This window comes from Salvelinus alpinus, chromosome 5, assembly GCF_045679555.1.
Source record: "Salvelinus alpinus chromosome 5, SLU_Salpinus.1, whole genome shotgun sequence".
Classification (NCBI taxonomy): domain Eukaryota; kingdom Metazoa; phylum Chordata; class Actinopteri; order Salmoniformes; family Salmonidae; genus Salvelinus; species Salvelinus alpinus.
The window spans coordinates 19,576,788-19,587,819 of NC_092090.1; the positions used below are offsets into that span (position 1 = coordinate 19,576,788).

The 11,032-nt window shown below is 39.3% G+C and overlaps 1 pseudogene; it reads left to right on the forward strand.

Annotated features, from left to right (window-relative positions):
- Positions 1-4,140: 4,140 nt before the first annotated feature.
- On the forward strand, positions 4,141-5,792 carry LOC139575658 (major histocompatibility complex class I-related gene protein-like; annotated as a pseudogene).
- Positions 5,793-11,032: the final 5,240 nt, after the last annotated feature.

Sequence of the window (11,032 nt, forward strand, 5' to 3'; positions counted from 1 at the left end):
ACTGTTAAGGAGCCTTTTGGTCCTAGACTTGGTACTCCGGTAGCAGAGAAAACAGTCTATGACTGGGGACTGGAGTCTGACAATTTTATGAGCTTTCCTCTGTATGCGAATTGGAGTGGGTCTAGAGTATCCGGGAGGATGCTGTTGATGTGAGCCATGACCAGCCTTTCAAAGCACTTCATGGCTACAGACGTGAGTGCTACGGGGCGGTAATCATTTAGGCAGGTAACCTTCGCTTCCTTGAGCACAAGGACTATGGTGGTCTGCTTGAAACATGTAGGTATTACAGACTCAGTCAGGGAGAGGTTGAAAATGTCAGTGAAGACACTTGCCAGTTGGTCAACGCATGCTTTGAGTACATGTTCTGGTGATCCATCTGGCCTCGCGGCTTTGTGAATGTTGACCTGTTTAAAAGTCTTGCTCACATCCGCTACCAAGAGCGTTATCACACAGTCAATTGCTTTCCTCGAAGCGAGCATAAAAGGCAGTACCACTCTCCTTGCCGTGAGCACGGGGAGTTAGCTCCGCCAACCTCCCCGTGTGCCAACCTCCCCGTGTGCCTCCCCCCCCAAAAAAAATTTAGTGGCTTCTCGGGCTTCCGTCGATGACTTGCCTCCTCATATCGTCGCCATTCCGCCTTCGATGCTTCTTTAATCTCCTCCTTTGGACGGCGATATTCTCCAGCCTGCCTCCAGGGTCCTTTACCGTCCAGAATCTCCTCCCATCTGCATTCGTCCCTTTTTCCACGCTGCTTGGTCCGTTGGTGGTGGGTAGTTCTGTTCAGAGGAGCTAACCTACAACACATCTAACACAGTCAGTTCAAACTGAAGCTGGAAAGACTGAAAACTAGCTGCACTTTGTTTAGTTTTACGTTTTTTCAATTTACATTTCTTTGTTTATATCCATAAAAATTACGCCAGCTGATTCATGATTTTGACTGGCTGAGAAACGCTGCCAGTCGTCCAGACTCACGACATGTTCATTACTATGGGACAGCTGGAGATAGATGGAATATTGAAACAATGTTGCAAATGTCGGAGAGTCAGACAGCAAGTTTATACAAATCTCAGCTGTTGAAAACGAAATGTTATTCTAAAAGAAATGTGAGATAATGTCTAGATGCTTTTTATAGAGGAGATTAAGTTTATAAATAGCATAGCTGGGTTGATGAGACAGTGGATTGCACAGTCAGATGGAACAGAGTAAATAGGCATTTTAACATCACAGATTTAGCCGGTGGTAACTTGTGGAATAGACACCGCCTGGAATGCAGTTTTAACCAATCAACATTCAGGATTAGAGACACCCGTTGTATAATAGTCCACATTTTCTCTGACATTTGGCTTGTAGTTCTTGCACAGGAAAGAAGTGGAGACTGTTTTCAGGGACCTACCAGATCACAACAAACAGTGAACAGTGAGGGGGAGATAAAAAAATGATGGTTATGGAGAAATCAACCATACAACCACTAGGTGTCATCGTATACCGACGGATCAAATTGATTTCAACAGTACTTGATAGTCTACTAAAATCAAATCAAATGTTATTCGTGACATGCTTCGTAAACAACAGGTGGAGAGTAGTTTTTAGGATGATACTAAGACACTGCCCAAACAAAAATCAACTCATAAAACTTTGCCTCAGCTGGTAATCATGACAGTTTGGTACCGCAAAGGAAAAACAGTGATGACGCTCAATGACATTGTTGCAAATGATGGGGAATAACCTATCACGCTTCACTCAAAAACTGTGAATATGACTGTACATCAAATATTGCCATGGTAAAACGTTTGATATCATTTTTGCCTGACACGATCATTAATTCTTTGCTAATATGTTGACATGCATAAAGTTATTTTTTTTAACCAATTCTAATTGTTGTTAAAAGCATAACTTGCAAAATATTAGCGTTATATCAACCTACTCGTCACTCCCGTTTAACAACTCTAAATCACTTTGGCACAGTTCCAATCAAATCACATGCATAAAACGTTTGAAAGGTCTATCATTTTCATCAAACACAATCAAAGTTTAACATGGGCCCTAGATGCCTTCAATTGCCCAACTTTTTTTTACGTGTTATTGTGCACCAAAGGCATAACTTGAAACAACATGATATAGGTTAATTAAATAATCAAAAGAAAAATGTGATTATTTATTACCCTATGTGGTTTTAAGTATTTAGGCATATCATGTGAAATATAGGTAATGTGAAATAATTTTCAAAAGCGCAAGAGATACTGTTGCATGTAGGTCTAGATTATTTATGGATTGATCACATAGAAATATCAAAACATTCTTTCAACAACTCCAAAGCAATTGCATGTGGTGCAGGAACCACTGACTCACTGCTTTTTTTCTACTATCAAGACACCTGCTGGCAACTCTTAACTTTAGATCACCTTATGAAGTGTTTTACATATCTGTCGACTAGGTGGGTCTCTTATGACTAAAGGCTTCATGCATAGCTTATATTTTTACCCATAAGAGTAGGAGACAGAGTAAATGTCTCTATTCTCAGCACTTATGCCAAATGTTCTACTCTGAAACGCTTTGTGGATACGGGCCATGGGTCCCTATCCACAAAGCATCTCAGAAAATGTCATAGGAATCCTTATTTAAGACTTAAAAAACTTTCACAGGAAAGATTGTGAAGACGCTCAGTAGACAGGTTTACATTGACCCAGGTTTATTCGACAAAAGCAATGACGCAATAAAAAAAATCATTCCGACATGTGTAATGGAAACGGCAGATATAGGACACATTTCCTAAAGATCGACACCATTTTTATCCGTTCAAAAGGGGTGGGTTTTTCTTCTGTTTAACTTTATTTATTGCGACAAATGAGGATCGAAACAGTGTTTTTCGAATAAATGATGACTGCAGAATAATTTTGAAGGTATGCGGGGCACGTGATGTCACCTCAATTGATTGGACATGATTTGGAAAGGCACACGCCTCTCTATATAAGGTCCCACAGTTGACAGTGCATGTCAGTTTTTTAACTGACAGTTGTTTAACACTTTTTTGGTTACTACATGAATCATATGTACTATATCATAGTTTTGATGTCTTCACTATTATTCAACAATGTAGAAAATAGTCAAAATAAAGAAAAACCCTTGAATGAGTAGGTGTGTCCAAACTTTTGGACTATGGAGATTTTTAGGATGAAAATAAAAAGGAATAGAGCTAAGCACAGACAAAATCCTAGAGGGAAACCTGGTTCAGTCTGCTTTCCAACAGACACTGGGCGACAAATTCACACTTCAGCAGGTCAATAACCTTAAACACAAGGCCAAATATACACTAGGGTTGCTTACCAAGATGACATTGACTGTTCTTTTCCTATAGTCCACGATCAGCTACTTTGTCTTGCTCACATTGAGGGAGAGATTGTTGTCCTGGCACCACACTGTCAGGTCTCTGACCTCCTCCCTATAGACTGTCTCATCGTTGTGGGTGATCAGGCCTATCACTGTTGTGTCATCAGCAAACTTAATGATGGTGTTGGAGTCGTGCTTGGACACGCAGTCATGGGTAAACTAAGCACGCACCCCTGAGGGGCCCCAGTTGGATCCAGTTGCAGAGGGAGGTGTTTAGTCCATGGGTCCCTAGTTTAGTGATGAGCTTTGTGGGCACTATTATGCTGAACGCTTAGCTGTAGTCAATGAACAGCATTCTCGCATAGGTGTTCCTTTTGTCCAAATGGAAGGAAAGAAGAGGTGGTGTTTGCTCAGTTGCATCTTGGACATTGTACATTGAACTCGTCATTATACCTGGTTGGCAAGCATACAAATGGATAGTGAACGGAGTGTATGGTTGATGAAACAGTGAAGCATCTGTTGATGTATTGTTGTAAGTACTGGTATGTGGAAGAGAGGGAAAGATTGATGTGTAGGGTTATTGAGGTAGGACAGGGATGGGGGGTGGGGATGTGAAAGGGATTTGGGGAATGGGGGAGGGTTTATAATAGTTAGTAGGGCTCTAGTATAGGATTAGATAGGAGGGGTGAATTTCACTGAATGTTTGTTTCTTTAATCATTTAGTCTGTAAACTGGTATTGACTACACACTCCAGTACAGTACATGGCGACATGCACCTCTAACGTTTGTTTGCAGACCGCCATAATATTACAGAAGAAGAAGGTAAGCGAAAGGAAAAGTGTCAGACTCACTTGAGAGTTAGAAACTGCTACACGAGGCTACTGCAAAAGTAGTGAACATTTCTAAATCATGGACAAACTGTCTGTCCTTTTGTTTGTTCTTTCCTTATCCACCATTGTCAACGCAGGTAAGATGGATTATCTACTTTCTATCATTGAAGATAAATGATGTTATAAAATGTTGAATCTAGAGTTTGGGACTATAAGGTTCTTTCTGCATTTTTGTCCAAACGTAGTTATTGACATAGACTTGTCAATCATGTCTATAGGAGGCACTAACTATAGGAGGCACTAACTAGCTTAATTACATTTTGTGATGATGAGTGAGTGTGCTTTTTTAATTTGGAGCATGTGCCCCCTGAAAAGTCAGCATGGCCCTCGCTGACACAATTCAAACCAATGAGGGTTTGGAGCTTTAAAGACAATTATCTCATAATCATCTTTTTGCAGATAGAACCTTATAGTCCCAAGAGCTCAATGTAACTGTTCATAATATCACTCCTCTCTCAGGTCCAGGATCACATTCTCTGTGGGCACTTGCAACATACATCATCGGAGAGACGCCTTTCCCTGAGTTTACCAGTGTAGGGCTGTTGGATGATGTTCAAGTGGGTTACTATGACTCCAAAGATAAACTGTCTGTCTACAGGGGACTTAACCCAACAGACAAAATGTATGATGACCTAGCTCAGGAAGGAGATCGTGTATTTGAAACTATGTACCAAGATATGAAAGAGAGAGCCTTCCAGCTAAAACACCACTTTAATCTCACAGGAGGTGTTCAAGTTCAGCAAAGAATGGCTGGCTGTGAGATGTTAGACAATGGTGAACCAGCCATGATCATGTATAAGGAAACTTTCAATGCCATTTATACAGATCAAACAGTAATTTCCAACACAACACATTTTACATATGATGCTGGGAAACTACTACTAGGATGGGATGGGATGATGCAAGATTTCAAAAGAACACTTTATATTAATGTTCACCTTCCCAGGTGCATCAGAACACTGAAAAAATTCCTGAAGAGAGAGAAGAATGTTGTGATGCGTAAAGTTCCTCCCAGACTCAGGTTGATAAAGAAAGAGGTTTCTGGAGGGCTCCAGGTGAGCTGCCTGGCGTTTGGTTTCTACCCCCGCCACATCAACCTGACCCTGCTGAGAGACGGCCAGCCAGTGGCAGAACAGGAGCTGACAGGGGGGGAGCTGCTGCCTAGTGGAGATGGGAACTACCAGCTGAGGAAGAGTCTGGAGGTCAGTACTGAGGAGCTAAAGAAGAGAAACAGCTACACCTGTACTGCCTCTCACCTCAGTCTGGACAACAAGCTGGATGTCAGTTGGGAGTCTGGGGCAGAGAGAGTTCACCTATCCACCCTCTCAGTTCTACTGGTGATGCTGCTGATTGTTATTCTATTCAGCATTTTCATTTGTGTCAAAAGGAGGAGACGCACCGCATCACAGGCATTGTCACAACTTGCAAAAGTGGCGGAGGAAATTAACCTTTCTTCAGATTCTGCAACATAAAGGGACATATCATAATTTACTGGGTGGAGGGAGCGGGTCCAAAAGGGAGGGTTGTCAAACTTCTTCTTTTTTGCTTTGGGGAGTTTTTTTTATTGGGCACAGGGGAGGATATGCTCTATTGGGTAAGTAAATGAAACAAGCTCCAGTAAACTAATATTGTATGGACTGCGCACTGTATTACTGTATTGTATTGTATGGACTGGAATTACACACCTTTTTCAAACCATGAACCTGGGAGAGAACATGCATTGCTGGTGCAGGACATGCGGCCTACAAAGTTATAATTATAGGCTCTCAATTTGATTTTAATATTGAATTATAATAGGGCCTGTTTTACATTTTATAATTAGTAGGCTGATGCATGCATACCTTTCATAATGTTTCCCCTAATGTTGTGCAACATGCATATTAGCCTATGTTCTCTTTCTCCATTATTTCCTTGTTTTCAACAGTTAAATTACATATTTTGTTGTCCTGAACTTCATCATTGTAATGACGTGATTGAATAATATAGATTAAGATGCAGATGGCTTTCTTTTCTCTTCACAAAGATTGAATGGTTACATGTCTGAACAAATAACTGCTATAGCCTACAGTCACCCCGAATTCTCTCTTCTTTCAAACTCCCCAGCCTGTGGCCGTGAGTTCTATTGGCTGCTGTATTTAACATTCAGCCAACAAGAGCTTGCATCCATCCAGCTTCCAATAATGTATTAGTATAAGAAATGCTAAAAATGAATTATTCCAGCAAGCTATTCTAGTCAAGATTTTCCTGGGAGTCCAAGAGCTAAGAAGCATTTTTGAAGTAGAGGGGCCAACGGAGTGCATGGTGCGTACTGCGCAAGAAACAGGCTAGAAGTTGGAACCTTACACATAGGCCATCATTCATTAGCTACATATAAGGATAATAACTACATTGAGGTGATGCCCAAAGCCACATGGAGATGTGTAAATTAGAGGCCCATTTAGCCCTTACATTACTGTAGCATATGCTGCAGCAAATAGGGACCACAATGAAAATAAGTCCCAGAGTTTATTGTGCAATCCCAGTCAAATACAGTGTAAATAAGCTATTTCTGTTTTTAATTTTGTATATATTTGCAAGAAAATGTAGCTTTGTCATTATGGTGTATTGTGTGTAGATTTTTATTTATTTAATCCATTTTAGAATAAGGCTGTAAAGTAACAAATGTGGAAAAAGTCAAGGTGTCTGAATACTTTTCGAATGCACTGTAATATTTTTTTTACTGTAAAATAAAATCAATCAATTGATCAATCAATCCAACGGCAATTTGATGAATGGAAAGAGACATCTGTTACAAAACACCAAACAGTTTGACAAGGTAGGGAAGGATGTGTTTTCTGTTTGTTGAGATTGACATACTGACATACTTATTGTGTTAAGATTGTTGAGGGGAAAAAATGTGTTTTATCCATTTTAGAATAAGGCTGTAAAGTCAAGGGGTCTGAGTACTTTCTGAATGCACTGTATGTATTTTTTTGACTGACAAATAAAATCAAACTGTACAGCGGCAATTTGATGAATGGAACGAGACATCTGTTACAAAACACCAAAAAGTTTAATGACATTTGGAGATTGCCAAACCTTTGATACTGGCTAAGCCTACAATGTACGGAAGGATGTGTTTTCTGTTTGTTGAGATTGGCATAGTATATTTATTGTGGGGTTGAAAACGCAAACCATGATATTGAAGTGCCCGAAGTCGGTATCTTTTGTTTATTGGCTGTGTGGTGCATTGGCACAGAACAATCTAGAAGAAAAAGAAACGCACACCTATTTAGGCGAGGTGCTGGCTAGCGGAGTAGAAAACTTAAAAATAAAGGAGAGCTCTAAGAGCTCAGAAGCAAAAATATTTAATTTACCAACGTTTCGACAGGCAAGCTGTCTTCATCAGGGTACAAATTGGCACAGAAACCTGTTGGTGGATTTATTTTGGTGCATATATTTTATATAATTATTGTCTACAACTGGCTGTCATATTTTTTTTATGACACCTTGAGTTGGACCAGCCCCTCTCCCCAGTAAATGTAGTCTCTAATATTATTTTTGAACAATGACAAAACTTTGACAATTGAGCTCAATTCACAATGAAAAGATGACTGCTGGAGCAGCCATGAGGGCAGACACAACATGTGAGTGATTCAGTTACCCAGCAAGCACATAATGTTCTGAGAACCATATGTTTCTTAGAGCTTGGTGAGAGCATGGTTGTCCTATGGTTATATTGCATACAACCTCCCACAATGTTCTGGGAATGGTGCAGGATACCCAGCTAGCACATAACGTTCTGAGAACCATATGTTTCTTAGAGCTTGGTGAGAGCGTGGTTGTTCTATGGTTATTTTGCATACAACCTCCCACAATGTTCTGGGAATGGTGCAGGATACCCAGCTACCACATAACGTTCTGAGAACCATATGTTTCTTAGGTTGGAATTTCAGTCCTTCAGCATAAGGTTTCCTCATGGTTCTATTTAAAGTAATGTTCTCAGAACGTTCAGACAACATTAGGAAACAATGTTTTTCTGTGGGAATTTCATTTTCTGCAGGTTTCCTCGTGGTTCTATTTAAAGTCATGATGTTCAAAGAACATTCTAAGAATGTTATTTAAAAACATATACATTCTGTTCTCAGCGTCAAACAAACTCTCTATCCTCTATCTTGTTAACCTTTTCTCAATACAGGGGGTGCTGTTTCCACTTTGGAAAATATCGTCTCCAAATTAAACTGCCTCATACTCAATTCTTGCTCGTACAATATGCATATTATTATTACTATTGGATAGAAAACAATCTCTAGTTTCTAAAACCGTTTGAATTATGTCTGTGGGTGAACCAGAACTCTTTCTACAGCGAAAATCATGACAGGACATGCGAAGGTCAGAAAAATAGTCTCTGTTCTCAGATCAGTTTAAAGCTCTGTGTGTGCCCTATGGATCGAAATGAACTGCACCCGCCTTCCCCTGGATGTCAGTAACCAATGAGAAGTGGAATGGAGTCTCTACGTATTTCTCAGAGCTTATAAAGCCCCAAGGAACGAAGTGCGCTCTCTTTTCGACTTCCGCCATTACGCAACGCAAGACCTCAGGATAGCATTTTGAAACGCTCAGTTATCGGCCTTAGATATGTCCGTCTGTAATTTAATTTGATATAGGTGTTAGAAACATCATAACGAAGTTATTTTAAACCGAGTTATATCAGTTTATGCGAGTATATTGCTATTTTCGGTATTTCCTTAGTATTGCACTTTGGCCATTTGGGCATGTCTGTGCGACATAGCTATTGTTAGCTGCTAGTTCCGAAGTTGAAGAGGACGTTTTACAACAAAGCAACGATTCTTTTGGACAAAGGACAACTTGCCCAAGATTCTGATGGAAGCTCGTCCAAAAGTAAGAGCTATTTATGATTTTATTCCGTATTTATGTGGAAAAATGTAAACGCATTTGTCGGCCATTGTTGCGGCACTAGTCTGGCTGTAACGCACACTGTATGTCTAGTAACGTTAATTTTAAAAATCTAACTCAGCGGTTGCATTAATAACTAATGCATCTTTCATTAGCTGTCCAACCTGTATTTTTTTTGTCAATCTAATCGATAAATAATCGTAAACTTAGGTGCCTTTCCAAGATGGCGCCTGCCAGAATGCATGCCATGTTTTGACTGATTACATTGCATAACCACGATTTGTGATGCTAAATATGCAAATTTTCGAACAAACTCTATATGCATTGTGTAATATGATGTTACAGGACTGTCATCTGAAGAATTCTGAGAAGGTTAGTGAAAAAATTAATATATTTTGGTGGTGATAACGTTATCGCTCTTTTTGCCTTGAATCAATGCTGGGGTGATGTTAGCTCATGTGGTATGCTAATATAACGATATATTGTGTTTTCGCTGTAAAACACTTAGAAAATCTGAAATATTGTCTGGATTCACAAGATCTGTGTCTTTCAATTGCTGCACGCTGTGTATTTTTAAGAAATGTTTTAGGATGAGTAATTAGGTAATACACGTTGCTCTCTGTAGTTATTCTAGTCGCTTTGGTGAGTTTTGTGATAGTGGCTGCAATGGTAAACTATGATTTATACCTGAAAAATGCAAATTTTTCTAAAAAAACATATGCTATACCATAAATATGTTATCAGACTGTCATCTTATGAAGTTGTTTCTTGGTTAGTGGCTATATATATCTTTATTTAGTCGAATTAGTGATAGCTACTGATGGAGTAAAAAACTGGTGGAGTAAAAAAAGTGGTGTCTTTTGCTAACGTGGTTAGCTAATAGATTTACATATTGTGTCTTCCCTGTAAAACATTTTAAAAATCAGAAATGATGGCTGGATTCACAAGATGTTGGTCTTTCATTTGCTGTATGCTGTGTATTTTTCAGAAATGTTTTAGGATGAGTATTTTGGTAATTGACGTCGGTCTCTGTAATTATTCCGGCTGCTTCCAACGCTATTTCAGATTGCAGCTGCAATGTAGAACTGTGATTTATACCTGAAATATGCACATTTTTCTAAACAAAACATATGCTATACCATAAATATGTTATCAGACTGTCATCTTATGAAGTTGTTTCTTGGTTAGTGGCTATATATATCTTTATTTGGTCGAAATTGTGATAGCTGCCCATGCAGGAAAAAAATGGTGGAGAAAAAAAAGTTGTGTCTTTTGCTATCGTGGTTAGCTAATAGATTTACATATTGTGTCTTCCCTGTAAAACATTTTAAAAATCAGAAAGATGGCTGGATTCACAAGATCTGTATCTTTCATCTGGTGTCTTGGACTTGTGATTTAATGATATTTAGATGCTTGTATTTACTTGTGACGCTATGCTAGGCTATGCTAGTCAGCTTTTTTACTGTGGGGGGTGCTCCCGGATCCGGGTTTGGGAGGAACTAGAAGTTAATTTTAAGTGTGTTCAGGTATCTGAGCATGAGGCATTTGGCATTAGTCCAGATTTGCATTTATACACAGTATTTCATATGCTTGTTTAGCTTCCTGAGCCTTTATCCACAAAACGTTTCAGAAAAGAACATTGGTGGTATGTGCTGACAATAGACATTTTACTCCTACTCTTCAGTCTTAAGAGTCACTCCTAACCGACAGATTTAGGACACCACATGCGCTGTCCTAACCACTGAAGAGTTACCAGCAGGTTTCTTGATAATAGAACAATGCAGTTAGTCAGTGGTTCCTTCATCACATGCAACTGCATTTCAGTTGTTAAAAGAATGTTTTGATATTTCATCAATCCATAAAAAATCTAGACCTACATGTAACAGTATGAGTATCTCTTGCACTTATGACAATTTCAC